An 11,143-nucleotide genomic window follows, 5' to 3' on the forward strand; every position below is an offset into this window, starting at 1 on the left:
ATAACGGCCGCGGAAAACGATGTCGGATCTCGAGATGCCTCTTCTAGCGGTTGTGGGGGAAGCTTCTCTTCAGCGCACCTGGGCGCCATGAACGTCCTCGCTCCACCGTCTCCTCCTCTTCATACCACTCATCCGTTACTTCTTGCCTATCATCATCGTAGATAGCATCGTACTCGATCGTATAGGCATATGGATCGTCGTGAAATTCGGGGGTGTACCGATGGGGCTCAAACTACGCGTCGTACCGTTGACCGTATACATCACTTCTACCGTAGTACTGAGATGATTCATCAGCCAAGCTATAGTCCAGTCTTCTTCTAGTCGATCTGCTACGAAAGTCGCTTTGATTACGCTGTAACTGACGCTCGTGCCACAAGCGTTCTCTAAACTCACGATCCCTGAAAAAACTGATCACGCTGGCGATCACCTTCGTAACTGATAGGAACTTGGTCGTTATAATAGCTGCGAAAATTTCTCGAATCACCACCCAGACAACAATTGTAAGCTAGAAGACATCCTAAATCCGTCCCACTAGGACAACCAGGATGGGACCGATATAGGCGCGGTAACAGATGTGCTGCAGCGACCGTTGTTGTCAAGGAAAATCACAACATCTTTTCCTGACTTCTTTAGTCCCACATTTTGCCAAATCCTGTGTTGCCAGTTTTTACATACATGAAATTCAAACGTAGAATGTTCAAATTTTATTCTTTGCAACTAAAATAGTAAGTAAATTGATATGTAAATTGCATGAAATTAGGGAGTTAGAAAAATATATTTTATTTAGCACAAAAAATGCTCAAAGCAAGCATTAGTTATGATAGGACTATTACCTCAAATAATTCATTTTCTTAAAATATTTACAAACCATGATTAAGTTTCAAAATCTAAAAAAATTTAACCTGATTTGTATAATTACATTTAAAGGATCGAGGGTCTAACTTAATTTCGACTTTAACTTTATGTTTAAAACATTTTTTTGTGACCTGTTGCCAAAAAAAAACTGAAGTATTTTTCTATGTTTCTATTGTATTGCTTGAAAATTGTGAATTACGTAAGTATAGTATGGTCAACTGGAAAGAGCATCCGACTGTGGTGTGGATGACCCGAGTTCGATACCAGCCACAGCCACATCTATTGAAATTTTATTATTAATATTTATTATTATTATTAATATCTATTAAATTTTATTAAGTGGTCCAAGAGTGGTCCAGTTCACCGCTTAAACTCATTGTGGACGACTGGTTAAAGACGCACACGGGCTCCGTTTCTGCCGGACATCTAGATGTGCAGAAGGCAGCCAAAACACGTCATTTATGAATTTCGCCGCGTCTTATGTACGTCCTAGTGGTCCAATGAGGACCAAAAATTGTCGTCTAAAGGACAGTAGTGTGCTGTGTGGGCACGTGGGCCTAGCCCCGAACGAGGGAAATTTTGCGACATGTCTAGACAAGAGCAAAAAGACGTCTGATCGGAGAGGGCGGTTGCAGGGGGCGAGGTAAGAAAATCTTTAAAAGAGCTAAATAGATCTCGTCTACACCCTTAGGGTCGAAAGTAAGTTACTTTCGTATGTATAATCATCATGTCTATGTAATGGAAAATCTGAACGAAAATTGTATCTTGAGATTGGACTTTTTATCAAGCAACAATGTAAAAATTAACACCTGGAACAGGCAGATCAGCTACGACCATTTTGGGATAGAACACAACATTGGAAAGAACATACATCCCATCTACAGCCTAACGTTTGGGAAGGCAGGCACCCACATCCCACTCCTCCTAGACCGTTTAACAGAATATAACGACAACAATGACCTTACAGAAGCAGATTATCGCAGCCTAGAATCTTTTTCCCAATCAGACAATAACAAGAAATCTAAACGAATTAAACCAACCCAAGAAAGTGAAACGACCAACATCTCTGATCAGATACGCATTGCAATCGAAATTCTACTGAGAAAACAGGAAGCACCATTCGCAGAAAAGGAATCAGATTTGGGTCTAGCAATTGCTGTAAAGCATACCATTAACATAGGATACAACGCCCCAATTACTCAACGATTGCGCAGGACACCAGAAGCATTACAACTTATTGTCAAAACAAAAATAGAAGTAATGTTGAGTAACAAGATTATTAGAGAAAGTCACAGCCCATTTGCAGCGTTAATTGTAATAGTCTCCAAAAAAGATGGAGAAATGCGTCTTCAGAGGAATCTTGAAATCGGCATTGTTCAAATTCGCATTGGTTTATCTCGATGACATCATAGTGTTCAGTAATAACATTACAGAACATGTGAAACATCTGGAAACAGTGTTCAAGCTTCTTAAAGACGCAGGGCTCAAGTTAAAAAGGAAGAAATGTAAATTTTTTAAAGAAGAGTTAGGATAAATTGTCTCGAAAAAAGGAATAACACCGAGTACGAAAAAGTTAGAAGCAATCATCACATACCCAGCTCCCAAAAACGTGAAAGAACTGAGCTCATTTTTAGGTCTTGCTAGCTATTACAGGAAATTCGTCCAGGCTTTTGCTGATAAAGCCCACTCATTGACAGCGCTCACGAGAAAATCAGCCGAGTGAAAATGGGGAGAGGAACAAAGTGACGCCTTTGACTGTATCAAGAACTGTCTCATAACTAGACCTATCCTAGGCTATCCAGATTTCATGCGCGAATTTATCATCTACATTGATGCTTCAGGATACGGAATAGGAGCAGTCTTGGCTCAGATACAGACTCTACCTCAATCAGCGGATTTAGCGTAGTCCGACGTACAGAAACCCCGTGAATCAGACGGCACGGAAGTCGTCATAGCGTATAGCTCTAAACACTTGAACGACCGCGAGGCCAAGTGGTCAACCACAGAGAAAGAGGCTTACGCAATCATCGACGCAATCGACGTGTTTAAAACAAATTTATACGGGGGAAGATTCGCCGTATTTGCCGACCATAGACCTTTACAATGGCTGATGAGCAAGACTGAACCCGCAGGAAGATTAGCTAGATTGGCACTCAAACTACAAGAATTCGACATCGCCATTGGATACCGGCCTGGGAAGTCGCACCAAAATGCTGACACTCTAAGCCTTATTCCCGTAGTGCCACTAGCACGAGTAGAAACAAGGTCAAGGGAAAAGAAAATCCTTAGGAGAGAGATAGAAAGTCTTAAATAGGAAAGCGAAAGCTTAGAAAAAGAAAAGGAGCGCCTTGAGAAATTTGGGTAGTATGGGTTACAAAGGTGGAGATAGTTCGCCGACAACGTTTGGGTACAAAGTATTCTCTTTACGAGTAGTCTCTAGTGCAAGATAACCAAACGGCATTCGCTTAACTTCAATGATGTTCTTTGATCTAGTAGGTAGAGTTTTGGAGACTTGGAGAATCGTCGGGGAAATGTAGAGCACAACACTGAAATAAGATAGGGGTAAGAAACTTTTTACTGGACATCAAGTGTTAGTCTCGTTGGGACCTCGAATTGTAAGAGTTTCAAACCCCGTGTATTTCTAGTGAGTTGCCAAAACAACTCGAAATTGCAAGGTACAATACATGCGGTATTTATACTAAGACAAGACACAAATATCAAAGTAAAATGGGAGGGATTACATTCACTTTTACTTGTTAAATGCTTGAGGGATGTAAGAGGCGTGGGCTCGTTACACGTATTTAGGTCCCCCCGGTAATGTTGTCGTGTTTTAGCTCTTTTTTATAAACTTGTAGTGTGTGGTTTTTAAGCGCTTTTAATATATTTTCCTATATATAGTACCAACTGCTAGTCATTGACCACTGTAGTTGGTCTACATTCAGGAGCGAATCAAAATAGGCAGTGATCCACGTGTAGACTGAAATGGCAAGGAAACACCCTACTGACCCTACAGATTAAACACAACAAACGAACGTCAATATGTCGTTCTTATTTCCGAATTCTAGTTTTGGTTTTATCTAACGTATTACGTGATTTTCTGGTATTTGATATTTAATACGTATATAGTCCCCTTTGGTAATGTTGTCGTGTTTTAGCTCTTTTTTATATACTTGTAGTGTGTGCTTTCGAAGCGCTTTTAATATATTTTCCGTTTGTTCTCAGACATGGTCACATAGCGTTCTATCGCAAGAGAAAGAATAGGTATCAGAACACTATGATGCCGAAGGCGACCTTAGAGATCAAACGATAATCATTGGCGTTGAAAGCGATATCGCTATCAGCCGGTTCATAGGTCGGCGAAGGAATTTTTAAGTCAAATGTCCTATATAGTCAGCGAAAGAAATAGCAGATGGCGTAGGCTAGGCTCTATATCAATCATCTGCACCGCAGGATTCAAGAAGCAAACAGCAGGTGGCGCGTCATACAAGATTCGACGAGTGAAAATCTTATGTTTCGTGGGCGAGAAGAACGTGTGTAATTGTCGAAATTTAAGAAACCAATGCTCAATCGTGTATAGTTGTTTCCACGAGAGCACGACCATTAAAACTGCATGTAGGAGAAAAGCGTGCTTGGTTTCCCTCTCTTAATTTTAAAGGTGTCTGAAACAAAATCGTTGGCAATTGAGCACCGCAACCCATCCTCTCCCCGGCGGGGAATTGAACCCCGGTCTCCCGCGTGACAGGCGGGGATACTGACCACTATACTACCGAGGACGTGATGAGTTATCACCAATCCCTCGCATTATCTCCAAGCAGCATAAAGCGAACACTTGTCGAGTACCAACTGCTAGTCATTGACCACTGTAGTTGGTCTACATTCAGGAGCGAATCAAAATAGGCAGTGATCCACGTGTAGACTGAAATGGCAAGGAAACACCCTACTGACCCTACAGATTAAACACAACAAACGAACGTGAATATGTCGTTCTTATTTCCGAATTCTAGTTTTGGTTTTATCTAACGTATTACGTGATTTTCTGGTATTTGATATTTTATACGTATATAGTCCCCTTTGGTAATGTTGTCGTGTTTTAGCTCTTTTTTATATACTTGTAGTGTGTGCTTTCGAAGCGCTTTTAATATATTTTCCGTTTGTTCTCAGACATGGTCACATAGCGTTCTATCGCAAGAGAAAGAATAGGTATCAGAACACTATGATGCCGAAGGCGACCTTAGAGATCAAACGATAATCATTGGCGTTGAAAGCGATATCGCTATCAGCCGGTTCATAGGTCGGCGAAGGAATTTTTAAGTCAAATGTCCTATATAGTCAGCGAAAGAAATAGCAGATGGCGTAGGCTAGGCTCTATATCAATCATCTGCACCGCAGGATTCAAGAAGCAAACAGCAGGTGGCGCGTCATACAAGATTCGACGAGTGAAAATCTTATGTTTCGTGGGCGAGAAGAACGTGTGTAATTGTCGAAATTTAAGAAACCAATGCTCAATCGTGTATAGTTGTTTCCACGAGAGCACGACCATTAAAACTGCATGTAGGAGAAAAGCGTGCTTGGTTTCCCTCTCTTAATTTTAAAGGTGTCTGAAACAAAATCGTTGGCAATTGAGCACCGCAACCCATCCTCTCCCCGGCGGGGAATTGAACCCCGGTCTCCCGCGTGACAGGCGGGGATACTGACCACTATACTACCGAGGACGTGATGAGTTATCACCAATCCCTCGCATTATCTCCAAGCAGCATAAAGCGAACACTTGTCGAGTACCAACTGCTAGTCATTGACCACTGTAGTTGGTCTACATTCAGGAGCGAATCAAAATAGGCAGTGATCCACGTGTAGACTGAAATGGCAAGGAAACACCCTACTGACCCTACAGATTAAACACAACAAACGAACGTGAATATGTCGTTCTTATTTCCGAATTCTAGTTTTGGTTTTATCTAACGTATTACGTGATTTTCTGGTATTTGATATTTTATACGTATATAGTCCCCTTTGGTAATGTTGTCGTGTTTTAGCTCTTTTTTATATACTTGTAGTGTGTGCTTTCGAAGCGCTTTTAATATATTTTCCGTTTGTTCTCAGACATGGTCACATAGCGTTCTATCGCAAGAGAAAGAATAGGTATCAGAACACTATGATGCCGAAGGCGACCTTAGAGATCAAACGATAATCATTGGCGTTGAAAGCGATATCGCTATCAGCCGGTTCATAGGTCGGCGAAGGAATTTTTAAGTCAAATGTCCTATATAGTCAGCGAAAGAAATAGCAGATGGCGTAGGCTAGGCTCTATATCAATCATCTGCACCGCAGGATTCAAGAAGCAAACAGCAGGTGGCGCGTCATACAAGATTCGACGAGTGAAAATCTTATGTTTCGTGGGCGAGAAGAACGTGTGTAATTGTCGAAATTTAAGAAACCAATGCTCAATCGTGTATAGTTGTTTCCACGAGAGCACGACCATTAAAACTGCATGTAGGAGAAAAGCGTGCTTGGTTTCCCTCTCTTAATTTTAAAGGTGTCTGAAACAAAATCGTTGGCAATTGAGCACCGCAACCCATCCTCTCCCCGACGGGGAATTGAACCCCGGTCTCCCGCGTGACAGGCGGGGATACTGACCACTATACTACCGAGGACGTGATGAGTTATCACCAATCCCTCGCATTATCTCCAAGCAGCATAAAGCGAACACTTGTCGAGTACCAACTGCTAGTCATTGACCACTGTAGTTGGTCTACATTCAGGAGCGAATCAAAATAGGCAGTGATCCACGTGTAGACTGAAATGGCAAGGAAACACCCTACTGACCCTACAGATTAAACACAACAAACGAACGTGAATATGTCGTTCTTATTTCCGAATTCTAGTTTTGGTTTTATCTAACGTATTACGTGATTTTCTGGTATTTGATATTTAATACGTATATAGTCCCCTTTGGTAATGTTGTCGTGTTTTAGCTCTTTTTTATATACTTGTAGTGTGTGCTTTCGAAGCGCTTTTAATATATTTTCCGTTTGTTCTCAGACATGGTCACATAGCGTTCTATCGCAAGAGAAAGAATAGGTATCAGAACACTATGATGCCGAAGGCGACCTTAGAGATCAAACGATAATCATTGGCGTTGAAAGCGATATCGCTATCAGCCGGTTCATAGGTCGGCAAAGGAATTTTTCGGTTTTGATTTCGATTTCTTTTATTAGGGTTTCCTCGGGGTTTTTCGGGGCTAGGGTCTTGTAAAATCTGTGCTTTAGGTAAGCAGTCAGCTGTGCAACGTCCGAGGACTTCTTCTAGGTCTTGAAGAGTCTCACAGCTCGAGAAGGCAGGAACCCAGAGACTAACAAAATCGCAGACTCTTTGGCTCTGCACTTCTGAGCTATTTTGACTGCGTCCTCGATTGTTTAGCTGACTGGAGGTGATGGTTGAGGATTCAGGGTCAGGTAGGGGGAGTAAAATTTTCGGTGATAAAATGAGTGGGTTGCCAATTTCTTGAGGAGGGAGTTCATAAATCCAGCTAAAATTTTGTGTATTAAAAGATGTTGAGAACTCCCTCTCAATATCTAAAATGGGGCTGGTGCTAAAATTTGCCGGAGTTAGGACATTACCAGGGACCACTTCCTCGATTACTGGGACCTCGATCACGGATAGCTCATCACGTTCCTCTTCCAATGCAGCGACCTCCTCTGGGGAAATCTCTGCATCAGAAGAATCACGGCTAGAGGTATCCAAGTTGGAAATCCCTGCAAATCGGACTGAGGGTGATGGTTGGGTATCAGAATGTAGCCTTTGGTAATGTCCTTTAAGGGTGGTGCCATCTCCAGCAAATCCACACACCCCGCATTCCCAATACTTTTCAAGTCGGAGTGTGTGGGCTGTCTCTAGGTGTCGATGGATACTAGCCATGGCGCGGGTGTTTGTTGCCAGGCTAGTCCATTCAACCCCAGGACATTTAGTTGTTCTCCCGGGGTATTTTAAAATAATTTTATCCCCCTCTATTCTGCAAGGGGGAAAAGTGGGGAGATGAGTGTCACGGGAGTTTGGAGACAACTGCGAACCACCAATTTCAGAGGAAACGGTGAGTTCGAGTGATTGGCGGAGAATACTGGCAGAGAGAGACTCAGTGCATGGTCTGGCATGCCTGCCGACTGAAATAAAGGAATTAAATTCCTTCTTGCAGCCAATGCAGACATACTGGGTCGCGAACTGAACCCCATTTCTGGAATGGCGTTCTTTGATGTGTTTCTCCACCAATTGTTTCCTACGTTCCACTGACCAGGGCCCGTTTCCCCTCTCACCTCGGCATGTAGGCTCCCCACATCGTAAAATGTTTGGCAGAGGAACAGGAATTTTTATTTTGGTTCCATGGAGTCTTACTCTAGTAGCATTTCTACTACTAGATGCTCCATCCTCTGCCATTGATTACTACCCCAGTGACCAGTTACATAAAAGAGATACTTTAAAATCCAGAAAAAACCCAATACTACTAAGAAAAAACCCCAAAATAAATGTAAATGCAGATGGAAAAATCCAGGAATGAATAAAATAGGATAAAATAGGAATTCTTGATGAAATAACCCGGATTATGTCGGATAAATGTAAATATATTATCGGGGTCTAATGTAAACAGATGTAAAACCCAGGTGCTCAGAAAAAACACGTCTGCTCAGGACGTCAAGTCCCATATTGTCTAGTGGTTAGGATACCTGGCTCTCACCCAGAAGGCCCGGGTTAAATTTTTTTTAATTTTTGGTGCCAACTGCATCCCGTATTCCCAAGCGGTCACCCATCTACGTACTTTTTTTCTTCAGCCAATAGATGGCTATACTTTACTTCAATTGTTCTGTGGCTTAACTAAACGCTAAAAAGCTTATGTCATCTGGCCCTTTTTTTATATTACCTTGTTTGTTTGTATTTCTTAATTATCTTTAAAACCATAAATTAAAATTTGGATTATTTTCTATTTGTTTTTCTTCTAATTTTAAAGAGGTAATAAATTCATTCATAAAATTTTCCTTTTTCCTTTTTTCCCACAAGATAATGCTTATGTTTGCTGATAAAAAATTGCTTTATTTTGCTTTTGTTTTGTAGTTTTGGGGAAATCTAATAAATATAGTTGTTTTAAATTTGGGCAAAATTTGTTTTCGTATATTCTTGAAATGCATCTTTGAATGTATTTAACTGTTGGTTTAGTTACTTTACATTGAAATAAGTGATGTATTGTTTCTATTTCTTCACATCGGTCACAGGTAGATGATGTTATTTGGTTACATTTAATTAATCTATCTTTGGTTGGGAGTACATTATGGATTTGCATAAAAAGATGTTATTTTTGCAAAGGTGATAAAAATTTTGTGTTAGTGCTTTAAAACCTGGTCTAAAATTAGTAGTTGGATTTTTTGTAATTATCTTTGGGTTTTTTTTAACTTCATTGATTAGTATAAGGTATATTTCTTTGGTCTTAATTTCCTGGGTTAATATTGTTTTTTGTCCTATTTTGTGAATATCTTCCACAACATTTTTTAAAAATAAAGGAGGTTATGACAGCTTGGTCCAGGTGTAATGTCTAGAATTTTTATCAGTTTAAATCCTAACCAGTAACTAAGCATTTTCCCATTTTCGCTTTTGGGATTTTTCATTAAGTGAACAATCAGGTTTTCTAAAAAGAGGGAAGGATATTTCATTTGAACATTGCTTATGTTTAATAATCCTTCATCGGTTGCAAGGTAAAGCTCGTCGTTTGCTAATCTTTCAAATTTGTGCTGCCAAATAGAATTTAGTCCTATTTGCTGGATCTTCTCCGTGTGTCTCTAGGTATAGGTAAAATATTTGCCAGGTGAAAGGATTTTGGAGAAATAAAAGTGTTAAAAAAAGATTGCTTTTTTGTTGTATAGTTAAAAGCCTATTAAAAGTGTTATGTAAGCTTTGTTTTATTTCCCCTAATATAAATTTACAGTTCTGTATTATTGTTGTTTCAATGTCTCGGTACCAAGGGCTTCCTAACATTTTTATCGATTCTGCAGCTTTTATCCATGTTACTGGTTTTTCCCCATTCTTCCCCCATGCTCCTAATTCTAACATATTCGACTTATTTTTATTTATTTTAGAATTGGTTGCGTCCTCAAATTCCGTAACACATTCTTCTAGTTCTTTCAGTTCATCATACTGGTTAATAAAAATCGATACATCATCTACGAAAGCGTTTATTTGATGACTAGATTTTGCAATATAAACAGGTTTTACGTTAGCTTTGAGATAATTTAAAAAAAGTTCAATAAAAATTATGTACAAATGCATTGATAAAGGACATCCCTGCCTTACTCCTCTTTTTAGTTCAATTTTTTCTCCAAATTTCCCATTTACAAATGCTATGCTTATTGAATTTTCGTATAAAATTTGTATATATTTAATAAATAAATCTTGAAAACCCATATTCTTCATAGCTTCATATAAAAATGTTCTGTCTACCATATCGTAAGCCTTCTCAAAGTCCACACTTACTATTGCTGCTGCACTTGGCTTATGTTTACTTACAACCAGTTTTGTGTTTTTTCTACTGGTATTTTCATCTGAAAACCATTCAATTATATTTCTGTATGTTGTTAGATTCTGGGTTATATTTCTATTGTTTATTCTACCGGTTTGTTCATGACTTACTAGTTGCGGTAAAATATTTTTTAGTCTACTTGTAAAAATTTTTGCTAAAATTTTATAGTCACAGCATAAAAGAGTGATTAGTCTCCAATTACTAAGTGATTTTCTGTTTCCACCTTTGTGTATCAGTGTCAACAAGTGTCACAAATCCATTTCATAATGACAACGCCCTAAAGAAATTCACCAACCAAATGTTTAATTTTCTGCGATGGCCGAGAATCGAACTCGGATCGACTGCTTGGAAGGCAACCATTGGACAAGTGCTACCACTAGGGCTTGGCTCCCTGGGTTCTTGGTATCCACGGAACGACGACATCCGATCTCCTCTAGGTATTGACCAACGCAGCTGGTCGTCATTCAGGAGAAAATCCAGATTGGCGGCGATTAAAGGATCCATGGAGATGGTAAAAGAACACCTGGCTGCAATAAGTGATCCCGACACACAAATATAACACGCTATCTCCGTTTAACACGCTCTGTAAATAGTAAAGAAAACGATACTCTGAAGTGTATTGTATTCTGTGTTCTATTTTCTATTTTGTATACTTTATACTTTTTATATTTTACATTTCATAGCGTTTTCATGTATGTAATCTTATGATCTACTTGGATATCTGTTTTATGT

At 39.7% G+C, this 11,143-nt stretch overlaps 3 non-coding genes across 3 annotated transcripts; all 3 read right to left on the minus strand.

Moving 5' to 3' along the window:
- Window positions 1-4,556: 4,556 nt before the first annotated feature.
- On the minus strand, window positions 4,557-4,628 carry Trnad-guc (transfer RNA aspartic acid (anticodon GUC)). Its single transcript has one exon. It is a non-coding gene; the product is annotated as a tRNA-Asp (tRNA).
- An 867-nt stretch (window positions 4,629-5,495) lies between these two features.
- Window positions 5,496-5,567, minus strand: Trnad-guc (transfer RNA aspartic acid (anticodon GUC)). The gene has a single exon. It is a non-coding gene; the product is annotated as a tRNA-Asp (tRNA).
- An 867-nt stretch (window positions 5,568-6,434) lies between these two features.
- On the minus strand, window positions 6,435-6,506 carry Trnad-guc (transfer RNA aspartic acid (anticodon GUC)). Its single transcript has one exon. It is a non-coding gene; the product is annotated as a tRNA-Asp (tRNA).
- Between the last annotated feature and the right edge of the window lie 4,637 nt (window positions 6,507-11,143).

Source organism: Daphnia carinata, chromosome 7, assembly GCF_022539665.2.
Source record: "Daphnia carinata strain CSIRO-1 chromosome 7, CSIRO_AGI_Dcar_HiC_V3, whole genome shotgun sequence".
Taxonomy (NCBI): Eukaryota; Metazoa; Arthropoda; class Branchiopoda; order Diplostraca; family Daphniidae; genus Daphnia; species Daphnia carinata.